The sequence below is a fragment of the Nycticebus coucang genome, chromosome 3 (genome assembly GCF_027406575.1).
Source record: "Nycticebus coucang isolate mNycCou1 chromosome 3, mNycCou1.pri, whole genome shotgun sequence".
In the NCBI taxonomy this organism is placed as follows: domain Eukaryota; kingdom Metazoa; phylum Chordata; class Mammalia; order Primates; family Lorisidae; genus Nycticebus; species Nycticebus coucang.
In genome coordinates, this window is record NC_069782.1 from 23482501 (window position 1) to 23496226 (window position 13726).

Sequence of the window (13726 nt, forward strand, 5' to 3'; positions counted from 1 at the left end):
TACTTCTTTTCTTCTCCTTAAGCACGGCGGCTCTACTCCCTTTTGTGTAAGAATTCCTCTGAATACTTTCAAGCTATTTGCTGCTCATGGTTGGCACAGGATCTATCTTACATTTCCTTTGTACTGGTCATTTCCCCCCATCATGCTGTCTAGATGTCCTTGCCACAGAGCTAGCCAATTCCAACCATTCTTTTTGGATACATGGCTTCATTCCCTATATATTTTCACTATTATTGCTAGGCATCTTTTTAACTATTACTGTGTCTCCTAAATTGGGGGCTTTAGGTGTTCCACTGATTGCACAGGGCATAAGAGGGACCTTTATTCTCAGTTCTTGCATCAGCTCCTCCTTTTATCCATCCATCAGATGATCCCTCTAATCAGGTCCTTACTTTCTATTCATATAATCTTCCAATTATATGGCCAGACTGCTTGGAACATTGAGTGATCACAAAATCTTGTGAATTCACAATCCTATTGACTCCACCGTCCATACTGCAGGCTTCTCTGGTGGGACATGGGGCGTATCTCTCCCCTCCCTCCCTCTTTCTCCCTCTCACCTTCCTAATCCTTTCCTTTCACTGACTTACCCTGACACAATTTATTACTGCTTTTGGAGGGTCTCAATTTGGACTTACGGACCCTGATCAACTCATAAGATTGGCTACTTTTCATTGCAGACCGAGGGACCCACAGCAGCCATGCTGCAGATGCTTTATGTCAGGTTTTAGAGAAGCAGCAATCTTCAGGGAATTTTCCCATTTTGCTTAATGCAGAGGCCTAAGTAAGTTTGGCCTATGCTTGGATCGGTCATGGGAAGCAACAGATCATTCTGGGAAATGCCGATCTCTTTAGTTGACGTACCCTTTTTTTTTTTTTTTTTTGCCCAGGGTCAGGTTTGAACCAACCCTACTCCTTTGAGCCATAGGCGCTGCCCTGACATACCGTCTTTTAAGGGCTTCCCACTCCAAAACTTGTGTGCTAGGCAGCTCTGGATATCACTGTTACAATGGACCTGGCTGGACCAAGTCCAATATCAAGGATACTCAAGTTCCTGGAGACATGAAGTGTGGACTTCTATTCTTTCTCATGTATCCCAGGTTTCTTTTCCGTTTTTTTTTTTTTTTTTTTTTTGAGACAGAGTCTTGCTGCCCAGGCTGGAATGCCATGGCATCATAACTCATAGCAACCTTAAACTCTTGGACTCAAGCGATCCTCTTCTGTCAGGCTCCCGAGTATCGGGATTATAGGCTCCCAAACAATGCCTGGCTAGTTTCTCTATTTTTAGTAGAGATGGGGGGGGTCTTACTCTTGCTCAGGCTGGTCTTAAACCTTGAGCTCAGGAAAGTCCATCTGCCTTGGCCTCCCAGAGTGCTGGGATTACAGGTATCTTGGGTTTCAAAGTCCTTGAGGAAGTTAGGAGCCCCATGGACACTTGGGTGCTAGTCAGACCATCAGATAACCAGGGATGCTTGGATTCACTGACCAAGGTCCTTGTTTCCTTTCTTACAGGTACTCCCCTCCACCCCCCACCATGGAGAAATAGAGAGAAAAGCACTCAAGGGTCATTTCAGCCTATTCCTACAGACTCCCATTTAGGTTCTTTGAATTGGATGGGATTAACAAGAAAAGCTTACTTTCTTTTGTTATACTGCCTATAAACTCACAATATGAGTTAGGAGATGGAGAGATATGGCCTGAAAACGGGACTCTACATTTTAACAGCATAATGCACTTAGATTTGTTTTGTAAATGAGAACAAAAAACTGGATGTGGAGCAGTTAGGCAGCCTGGCCAAAATGCCATAAGGACCACTGCTTTTATGGCCGTAGATCAGAACCCAGATCTCAGGAAAGCGTGCTGGATTTAGTATATTTTCATTTCTTCCTGAGACCCAGCAGAAAGAAAGCCTGATAACCTTGATGAACCACTCCTTGGGAATGTACCACCTATGAGCCAGGCTTCCAAGGCTATGGGAAGAAACCCAAATCAGAGCCAAAAATAGGATCTGTCTCCACCCAGAACTTAGCTCTGTGTGGTTAACAAGAAGTGGAACCCCTTATCACCCTAATCTGATGACAAATTATTTCCTCTAAGGAAAGTGACAAATAGGGATGCTGGGACCAGTTGAATACACGTACCTTTCTCCATGACCAACATGGCACAATGTAAACAAAAGATAGATAAATTTTCTGAAGGCCTTTCTTGCTTCTTAGAATTCCAGACCCTGCCACTGTCTTTTGAATTGACCTGGGGAGATATACGTATTATTCTACCTACCTGTTGTACCCCCCAATGAGAAATGACACATTGGAATGCAGTTCAGACCCAGGCTGATAAAGTTAGGCAGCCTGGCCAATATGCATGCCATAAGGGCCACTGCTTTACCCAGCAAGGACCCGAGTGGAATTACCAAAGGGGAAAGGCAAACTTGGGACCATAAGCTTCTTCATCTTCAGGAATGAATAAAGAAATGTACTATGAAACCTGTAAACTACAACAAAGTCAGAGAAATAACTCAGGAACCAGGGGAGAAGACAGCCCTTTTCCAGGGATGCTTGATTGATGCAATCAGAAAATACACAAATATAGATGCATACTCCCCGGAGAGCCAAACATAAATGGAAACCCATTTATAAACAAGTCAGCCCCTAATATCCACAGAAAAATGCAAAAGCTGGCCATGGCACCCCAACCCCTTACCAGCTATTAGACAAGGCCTTTGAGATGTTTTAATAACAGACACATGCTGTATCTGCTGTGTATAATGAATACTTTTGCCCAAATCTTTGAGAAAAAAATAAAGGTGGGCATTATACATGCGTGGTACTAATTCCTTATCTATATAAATGTTTTTTAATTCTTTTATTCAGATTTATACATTAAAAGTGTAAAACTACTTATTGTACCCTCAATGAATCCCCAACAATAAAAAAAAAAGTGTAACACTTATAGCAGTAACGATATCCATATGCAAAATAATACCCTGAAATACAGTAATTGGTTTTGTTGAATTTATGATGAACTTTCAAAGAAAGCATTTTTGGCCAAAAAGAGTGCAATATTTCTCTTTGTACACTTTAGGCAGGAGCTAGTAATATAGCTGATATTTTTATTAAAAATATTGTGAAATGCTGCTCGGGAGGCTGAGGCAAGAGAATCGCGTAAGCCCAGGAGTTGGAGGTTGCTGTGAGCTGTGTGAGGCCACGGCACTCTACCTGAGGGCGGTACAGTGAGACTCTGTCTCTACAAAAAAAAAAAAAAAAAAAAAATATTGTGAAATCTCATGGAAAACATTGAAACAGGCTGGGCATGGTGGCTCATGCCTATAATCCTAGCACTCCAGGAGGCTGAGGAGGGTGGATTGATTGAGCTCAGGAGTTGAAGACCAACCCGAGCAAAATCAAGACCCTGTCTCTACTAAAAATAGAAAAACTAGGGTGGCGCCTGTGGCTCAGTGAGTAGGGCGCTGGCCCCATATACCGAGGGTGGCGGGTTCAAACCCAGCCCCGGCTGAACTGCAACCAAAAAATAGCCGGGCGTTGTGGCGGGCACCTGTAGTCCCAGCTGCTTGGGAGACTGAGGCAGGAGAATCGCTGAAGCCCAAGAGCTGGAGGTGGTAAAGTGAGACTCTGTCTCTACAAAAAAAAAAAAAGAGCAAAAAATAGAAAAACTAGCCAGGCATTGTAGCAGGTATCTGTAGTTCCAGCTACTTGGGAGGCTGAAGCAAGAGGATCACTTGAGCTGTGAGCTCAAGCTGATGAGCTATGATCACAGCTATGAGCTGTGAGCTATGATGCCTTGGCTCTCAAAGGCGACAAAGTGAAACTCTGTCTCAAATAAAAAAAAAAAAAAAAAGAAAGAAAATTTTTTTTTTTTTTTTTTTTTTTTGTTGTGGTTTTTGGCCGGGGCTGGGTTTGAACCCGCCACCTCCAGCATATGGGACCGGCACCCTACTCCTTGAGCCACAGGCGCCACCCAAGAAAGAAAATTTTAAAACAGTTTTAATACACTGCAAGCTTTAAGTTATTATTTATTTTTTTTGAGACAGAGTCTCATTTTGTTGCCCTTGGTAGAGTGCCTGGCATCATAGCTCACAGCAACCTCCATCTCTTGGACTCAAGTGATTCTCTTGCCTCAGCCTCCCAAGCAGCTGAGACTACAGGCTCCCACCACAACACCCGGCTATTTTTAGAGATGAGATCTTGCTGATCTCAGGTTCAGGCTGATCTCGAACCTATGAGCTCAGGCAATCCACCCACCTCGGCCTCCCAGAGTGCTAGGATTACAGGCGTGAGCCACTGCACCTGGCCGCCTGGCCGAAAGTTAACAGTTATTAAATATGCAGAAAAGCATGGCAACAGAGCTGCCGAGAGACTCTTTGGACCTCCTCCCACAGAGCGTCATCAGATTGGTGAGGCAACAGGAAGAAAACCTTCTTCAGTTGCCAAGACAGAAGAACGTAATGAGAAGGAAACCTTCAAGGTGGCTGGATGTGGAGCAGGAGGCGAAGACCTGGATTCCGGAGCAGCATCAAACTGGGATCTCTGTTTCAACCAAGATGATATAAGAAGAGGGTAAATGGACTCTATGAGAAAAACACATTGATGATTGGGTGGTGCCTTTGGCTCAAAGGAGTAGGGCACTGGTCCCATATGCCAGAGGGGGCGGGTTCAAACCCAGCCCCGGCCAAAAACAACAAAAAAACAAACAACAAAAAAAAAACACATTGATGATTTCTCAGAGACACCTAAATGGTGATTTAACTTTATGAAGAGAGAAGGTCTGAGCGAAGACAAGAACAAAACTTTCCCCCAAACTTCCAGCAGTCTGTGGGAATCAAGTTTTAGAATTTCAATCTTAAGTTATCAATCTTTGAAAGACTTACAACTTTTGGGCGGCGCCTGTGGCTCAGTGAGTAGGGCGCCAGCCCCATATGCCGAGGGTGGCGGGTTCAAACCCAGCCCCGGCCAAACTGCAACCAAAAAATAGCCGGGCGTTGTGGCGGGCGCCTGTAGTCCCAGCTGCTCGGGAGGCTGAGGCAAGAGAATCGCGTAAGCCCAAGGGTTAAGAGGTTGCTGTGAGCCGTGTGACGCCACGGCACTCTACCCGAGGGCGGTACAGTGAGACTCTGTCTCTACAAAAAAAAAAAAGAAAGACTTACAACTTTAAACTGTCCCAAATCACCAACCTGGATGAGTTATGACTCACATTTGATGTGCCATCCAATAGAACTGTGCATGTCAAAGGAGCAAAGACTGTGGTTGTTAAGATGGGATATGAGAAAACACACTTCACTGTTGTTTTAACCCATTAGGCAAATGGGACAAAGATACCACCTATAATTACTTTCAAAAGAAAAAACATTTCCAAAATAAAAGATTCCAAGTAGAGTTAGTGTCTACACATGTGAGAAAGGATGAATGAACAAAGAAGGCATGAAAATCTAGTTTAACAAAGACGGTCACAAAGGCCTTAAGGATTTACTTAAAAAACCAGCTTTGCTTGTTTTGTTTTGTTTTTTATCACTTTAAAGCTCATGTTATACAAAGTGCAAAAGCAATTGCAGCGGACTTGAAAACCCAACTTGTGATACCTGGTGGGCTAACCAGCCAGCTGCAACCTTTTGATGTGTCAGGGCCCTGATGAAGACAGAATGGACGTCATGGATGCAATCAGCTGGTGATGATTTTTTTTTTTTTTTTTTTGTAGTTTTTGGCCGGGGTTGGGCTCGAACCCGCCACCCTCTGCATATGGGGCCAGCACCCTACTCCTTGAGCCACAGGCAACGCCCAGCTGGTGATGATTTAATACCTACAGGCAGATTGGAGAAAGCATCCATCACCTAGGTTGATGACTGGATCTTAAGATCATGGAATGGTGTCAAGAAGGAAGTGGTTGTGAAATGTTTTAAAAATGCGGCATCAACATTGGGAGCTACGGATGGAACTGAGATGAGGACTCTTCAGAAGACACCTGTAATGTAGAACTTGAAGACGATGATACTTCTGATATTGACAGAGAGAAAGAGTTCTTGGCCTTCAATGATATGAAAATATTGTAAATTTGTTACTGGGGGCTGGGCATGGTAGCTCCTCCCTGCACTCCGGGAGGAGGCCGAGGTGGGTGGATTGCCTGAGCTCAGGAGTTAGAGACCAGCCTGAGCAAGAGTGGGACCCTGTCTCTAAAAATAGTTGGACATTGTGGTGGGCTCCTGTAGTCTTAGTAACCTGGGAGACTAAGGCAAGAGAATCACTTGAGCTCAAGAATCTGAGGTTGCTGTGAGCTATGACACCATGGCACTCTACCCAGGGTGACAGCAGAGTGAGACTCTGTCTCAAAAAATATATATATATATATTGTTACTGGTACATAAAATTTCTTGTACCTTGCATTTGTCCTAGTTTTGTGATTATTACATAAAATTTCTTGTACCATGTTAAAAAATAAATGTAAAATTCCTTTATAATACAAAAAACAAATAACTGAATGTAAACAAATACAAATTTGAATTAAAAAAATACAATGGAAGTTTTATTTCCCCAAAAGTTTAGGCCAAAAACATGCATGCCCATTATACATGGGAGCACATTCCCCAGGGCAAAATATGATAACTGAAAAGGGAGTAGTAACCTAACGTGAGAGGCAGCAGGAGAAGCTATTGGCTGTTGCTATTAATGGCAAAGTGCCATCCTCTAGCAAACTCATAATGGCCCCTAAACTGGAGAAAGACAATGCCTCCCACAGGCCCCAATCTTCAGGAAAGGTAAAAAAGCTAACCCTTTTATAAAAAAGATTTTAGCTAAATGATGTCAAGAACCCTCTAAGCCACAGCCAAAACTATTTCCTATAGTTTTACTCAGAACAAAAATCTCTCCTAAAGATTTTCTCTCACTCAGCTCATTTGAATGACTTATGACTTAAATATATCATCAACCTAGGACAGGAACAGCAAGCTTTAGGGCCTATGGAAATAAAATATCTGTACCCACTGAGATGACGTTACCTCACCTAATGGTCAAACCTAGAGATCTGGTCCTTCTAAAGACCTGGAAGGAAGGTCTCCACCGATCAATATCACCTAAATGGAGAGATTCCCGTTCAGGGCTCTTGAGCACCCCTACTGCAGTTAAGCCACAAGGAATCAACAGCTGGATACATCTGTCAACAATAAAATTTGTTTCTCCTGATTCTTCACAGGATTCTATGCCATCAACCAAGTATTCAGAATGTATCTGTGAACCTGTGGAAGATCTGAAATTCCTCTTCAGGAACCAAACCCCCACCCCGGGACCAGAACCAGGAATCTAAACTCTGCCTCAACACCAGGTAGCCCCTTGCTTGTAGATCATCTGTCTTCTAGTCTTCACTTGGGCAAAACAAAAACTTACTTGTAACTCTCCAGGTATACCCATAACTAACTGCTTTGATCATGGGGCCAATGCTTCTTTCCATTCTAAGCCTAATAATGAAAGTCAGGAGTTAATAGGAAGACAATAGTTTGGTCAGCGTCTCCTGGATTACAGCCACTGTGGGAGACTTTATCTAGATCTGTCACCAGCATCCCCAAGGACCAGTAAACTGGAACAGCTCCCTCACTCTAACTAGCACATCATGGGCCCCACCACACGTTCCTAGCCATTTCCCTAGACCAGGACCTCTCTCTCATCTGGACCTGTATAAACCTTGCAGGTACAGGGAAGGTCAGTCTTGCCCTAAATTGTCTAAAGTATAACAATCTTCCATGTACCCCCTGCATGGTGTCTACCACAGACAGAGAGTACTACCCCCCTCCATAGACCAACACTTGGATGTGGTAATATCCCATTTATCCCAAATCATAAAGAACACCCTGTGCTTTCCCTCATACAGACAGGTGTCCACAGGGCTCAGGGGCTGGATGTTCTCTAGGGGCTGGATGAATTGACCCTAACTGGCCCCTACCAGGGGCAACACACCCCCTTCCCACACGAAACTCTTTTTATACAGGAAACAGGACACCTTTCATCAGTGAAGTTACCCTGTCATACAAAACCAACCCATTGGACCAGAGAGCTTCTCACCCTAAATCAAGTTGGCCAACTACCAAAAGGAATCTGTGCCCCTGCTGGATTTTTTTTTTTTTTTTTGCAGTTTTTGGCCAGGGCTGGGCTTGAACCCACCACCTCCCGCATATGGGGCCAGCGCCCCACTCCTTTGAGCCACAGGCGCCGCCCTGGATGTTTTCTTAAGTGGTTCCCCTCGTGGGAGAGCCCTTTGGGATGGATTGGCCCTTGCCTATTCAAGTCTAGGAGATACGTGGCACCAAGGAGGGTGCTCCCTCGGACACCTGATTCCTAATAAAGTACAGGTTTTTAAATGGATGAAGCCTAGGCCTAAGACAGCAACTGGATCAATCTTAATCAAGTACCGGGGCAGTGATATGACTTCTAGACCCCTGGAGTGAATTTGCATACCATGAGTTTACTTTCACTGCCCTTACCAGCAATGGTGAAAACCAGCATGGCAAACCCCGAGTGCATTAGATGTCTTAAAAATCTCTTTAAATTTCCTAGCTAACGTGGTAAGCATTGGACTTCCTCCTAGCTGAACAGGGAGGCATAGGCATCCTCTTGTACCTGGTTTTATACATTTTAGGGAAACAGGAATTGTAAGTAAAATAATAAATCAGTTATGTGGAAGATATACATTGGTTTGGTCCAAAAAGCTGGGACATCCCCCAAAAGGAGGGGAGCCCTACAGGTGATAGGTGAGTTCAGATATTCTTCAATTTGTTATCGGTGAAAGAAATAAAAGCTCTGTCTAAAGAGTTGGCGTCAGTACAAAGGAGTGTTCAAGTTAAGGGGGTCAACTGATCAAAGAGCAAGCCACAATATACCCACTGTAAGTGTTTTTGTTTTTGTTGTTGTTGTTGAGACAGAGTCTCACTATGTCGCCCTGGGTAGAGTGCTGTGCTGTCACAGCTCACAGCAACCTCAAACTCTTGGGCTTAAGCAATTCTCTTGCCTCAGCCTCCCAAGTAGCTGGGACTATAGGCGCCCGCCACAACGCCCGGCTTTTTTTTATTGCAGTTGTCATTGTCGTTTTTTAGCTGGCCCAGGTGGGTTTGAATACGCCACCTTTGGTGTATGCGGCTGGCGCCGTAACCACTGTGTTACGGGTGCAGAGCCTGGAAGTGTTTTTTTTTTTTTTTTGTAGAGACAGAGTCTCACTTTATGGTCCTCGGTAAAGTGCCGTGGCATCAGAGCTCACAGCAACCTCTAACTCCTGGGCTTAAGCGATTCTCTTGCCTCAGCCTCCCGAGTAGCTGGGACTACAGGCGCCCGCCACAATGCCCGGCTATTTTTTGGTTGCAGTTCAGCCGGGGCCGGGTTTGAACCCGCAACCCTCGGTATATGGCGCCGGCGCCTTACCGATTGAGCCACAGGCGCCGCCCTGGAAGTGTTTTTTTAAGCAAAACTGATGGTTGCAGTTATGACTTAATCTTTGCCTTACATGAATTTACGTCTAGATTGCAGTATAAGGTATGTTCCACCTCCTCGATTTCCCTCGCTTTAAAGCCCAGAACTCAGGGCGGCTCCTGTGGCTCAGCGGGTAGGGCGCCGGTCCCATATGCCGGAGGTGGCGGGTTCAAACCCAGCCCCGGCCAAAAAAAAAAAAAAAAAAAAAAGAAATTGCTAAAGCCCAGAACTCAGTTTTAAGGTTTTTCTGGTGTCTCCTTGGCCAAAAGTGACAGGGAGAAGGAGGTTAGGACTTTATTTTTATTTTATTTATTTATTTATTTAGAGACAGAGCCTCAAGGTGACAGCTTGGATAGAGTGCTGTGACATCACAGCTCACAGCAACCTCCAACTCCTGGGCTCAATCGATTCTCCTGCCTCTGCCTCCCAAGTAGCTGGGACTGCAGGTGGCTGCCACAACACCCGGCTTTTTTTTGATTGCAGCAGTCATTGTTTGGCGAGCCAGTGGTGGATTCAAACTCCCCAGCTCAGGTATATGTGGCTGACGCCTTAGCGGCTTGAGCCACAGGCGCCAAGCCTATTTTATTTTATTTTTTTAGAGACAGAGTCTCACTTCATCACCCTCAGTTGAGTGCCGTGGCATCACAAGTCACAGCACCCTCCCACTCCTGGGCTCAGGCAATCCTCTTGCCTCAGCCTCCCAAGTAGCTGGGACTATAGGTGCCCACCACAACGCCCAGCTATTTCTTTGTCACAGTTTGGCCGGGACTGGGCTTGAACCCGACACCCTTGGTATATGGGGTCGGTGCCCTACCCACTGAGCCACAGGCGCCGCCCAGGACTTTATTTTTAGTTTGCAAGGTTGACTGGTTTTAATTCATGACCTTAGTCCTCCCTCTGCAGGCAACATTGGCTAGTAACGCTCTTCTGTTCTCAGGACTGACCATTCATTCCTTTACTTGTCTTTGTATCTCTCATATCCCCTTTCCCCATTTTCAGGAGGTGACCTTGCCTCTTATGTGAGAAAACAAAACCACCTGTAGAGAAAGCGCTTCAACTTCCGACTGTCAAATCTGTGTTCACTTTCTCTTGCATCTTTTTCCCACAAAAGACTACCCTATCAGAAGTGAATTTCTACACTTGTACTAGGAATCTCACCCTTCCCAAGGATTTGATTCTCTCTGTCATCTTCTTTCTCATGCATCACCAACATCTATTGGGCCTTCTGACCAAAGATTCAGAATATTAAGACTTTAAAAAACTCATATTTCCCTGTGAAATGTTATGGGGGGCGATGGACGGTCATGCATCTGTAGTCCCAGTTATGTGGGAGGCTGAGGCAGGGAGGGAGGATCACTTGAAACTAGGAGTTCAAGTTCGGTCGTGGCAACAGAGTGAGATTCCACCCCCTCTTAAAAAAAAAAGTTGGTTTTATTATGTGTTATGTTCATCCAGTATTAAGGAAGCTATCTTTGTTGTTGAAACAGTTATTAGAGTTTTTTTTTTTTTAAAATCCTTAAAATTCCACAGTACTGATAGCTAAAACCTCTGTAAACAGTGGAAAGACATTTCCATGTGAAGTTAAAACATTAAAAAAAAAAAAATAGAATTGGCTCTGCGCCCGTAGCACAGTGGTTACGGCACCAGCCACATGCACCCACCGAGGGTGGCAGATTTGAACCCGCCGGGACCAGCTAAACAACAATGACAACTGCAACAACAAAAAAAATAGACGGCGTTGTGGCAGGCACCTGTAGTCCAGCTACTTGGGAGGCTGAGGCAAGAGAATCAATCGCTTCAGCCCAAAAGTTGGAGGTTGCAGTGAGCTGAGACACCCCAGCACTCTACCAACGGCGACATAGTGAGACTCTGTCTCAAAAGAAAAAACAAAAAGAAAACAATAGAATTGATGCAATTAGGGTGGCGCTTGTGGCTCAAGGAGTAGGACGCCAGCCCCATGTACCGGAGGTGGTGGGTTCAAACCTCGCCCCAGCCAAAAACTGCAAAAAAGAATAAATAAATGAAAAAAAAAAAAAAAAAAGAATTGATGCAATTATTTTGTCAGAAAACTTTTCCATAATTTTTTTTTTTTTACCAACTGTATAACTGCCTTCATTTCCCTTTCTGAAGTCCTTACTATTATTAACATAAACTGACTTTTTTGTTTTGCATAGGATTGGTTGTGAATTTAAGTGTGTCACCCCAAACAGAGCAGAATAAATTATACTTAAAGTGATGGCCAAAATCTTTTAAAAATGTTTAATTCCCTCTAGCTATTTCTGGCAATTAATTTTAAAGAAATAATCAAATGTGGAGTTTATTTGTAAAGATATTTATTGTTTCATCAATTATACTGGTGAAAAAATTGAAAATCTAAGACCCTAACAATAAGGAACTAGCTAAGTAAATTATGATATATCCATGTTATGAAATACTGCATGGCCACAGAAATCATATCTTGTTTGGCATTTAAGTATATGAGAAACTTTCCCTAATATAGCACTAAGTAAAAAGACAAATAGAAAAAAATGGAAAGCCATATTAGAGAAAGATCTCAGTTTATAAAGAACATATATTAAAAAATGTGCGAATATTATATATTTTGAAATATATGCAAAGAAAAAACACTCCTAGACTCAAGATATCCTAGTGCTGGGCAGCGCCTGTGGCTCAGTCAGTAAGGCGCCGGCCCCATATACTGAGGGTGGCGGGTTCAAACCCGGCCCGGTTGAACTGCAACCAAAAAATAGCTGGGCGTTGTGGCGGGCGCCTGTAGTCCCAGCTACTCTCCGGAGGCTGAGCAAAGAGAATCGCTTAAGCCCAGGAGTTGGAGGTTGCTGTGAGCTGTGTGATGCCACGGCACTCTACCGAGGGCCATAAAGTGAAACTCTGTCTCTACAAAAAAAAAAAGATATCCTAGTGCTTCAGTTTCCCAAGTAACTGCTATAGAACCACTGTACTTGACCTAAACTACTAAATTAATATATATCAAAATATTTGTAGAAGTTACTGCTAGACAAGGGGCATAGGTGATTTTTATTTTCTTCTCTGTTTTTCTGTATTTCCTAAGATTTCTACAGTGAACATATATGATTTTATAACCATAAATATTTTTTTCTTTTTTTTTTTTTTGTAGTTTTTGGCTGGGGCTGGGTTTGAACCCACCACCTCTGGCATATCGGGCTGGCGCCCTACTCCTTTGAGCCACAGGCGTTGCCCTATTTTTCTTTTTAGTATGAGAAAATGGGGAATTACTTGGCTCATCAGAATTCAGAGACTGTTTTTTTAAATTTTGCATGTATAAAGCTCCATTTTATCAGTTCATCCAGAGTACATCAGTGGTCAGTAACCATTTAAAGAAGAGAAAGATAGGTTATTAAATAAACAGGTGAAATAAATGCTCAGAGCACACTATATTCATGGCCAAATCATCTTGAAAGAATAAATGATAGACTGGTCTTTTAAAATTAAAACAGAACAAAACTATACAGCTATTAAGTATCATGATTTGGGAATTTAAACATGATCTGTCTATCCTGGAGCCTCTTTTCACCTATCACCATAAATGACTGTGGCAGGTTAAGTTAGAATGAAGTGGTGGATTTTAGGTTGTCTCAAAGTTACAGCAAGTCAGCAGATGAGCCATTCTAAGAAACTACATATGTCCAGTCTTGGGAAAGAATCTGGGGCCTGGTCTAAAACTTACTACAGTTTAGTGAGTTTTAGACCTGTCATAGTATTAATAATGACATGTATATATATGTCAGTCACCATGAAAGTTTTAGGAAAGACTGTATTATGGTTCCTCATTTCACTCCCAGGAAACACAGTTGAAAGCATCCTTTCTGATTCACCCATGCAAGTTTCAACTTGCTCAGCTTACAGGTGTTGCTGGGAGGGTTTCATTCGTTTCTGTCTGGGCAGATTTTACATTCGATTTTTGTAAATCAATCAATGAAAAACACTTTTGTAATGACCCAAGTATTAATCCTTTATGGTTCAGAAAATGGTTTGATGTATTTTATATTATTTGATTCTCTTCACAACCTGTGAAGTGAGCACTCCAGTCTTACCTTGCTGTATAGGCCAGAGGTTCTCAAACTTTTGCATGCATCGGAATCACAGGGAAGGCTTGATGTGTCTCACTCCCAGAGTTCTCTGAGTTTGTAGGTCTGGGATGTGGCCTGAAAATTTGCACTTCTAACTTCTTCCTACGATGCTAGTCCTGCTGCTAGGGCACTTTTCATGGCCTTTATGAAGGACAG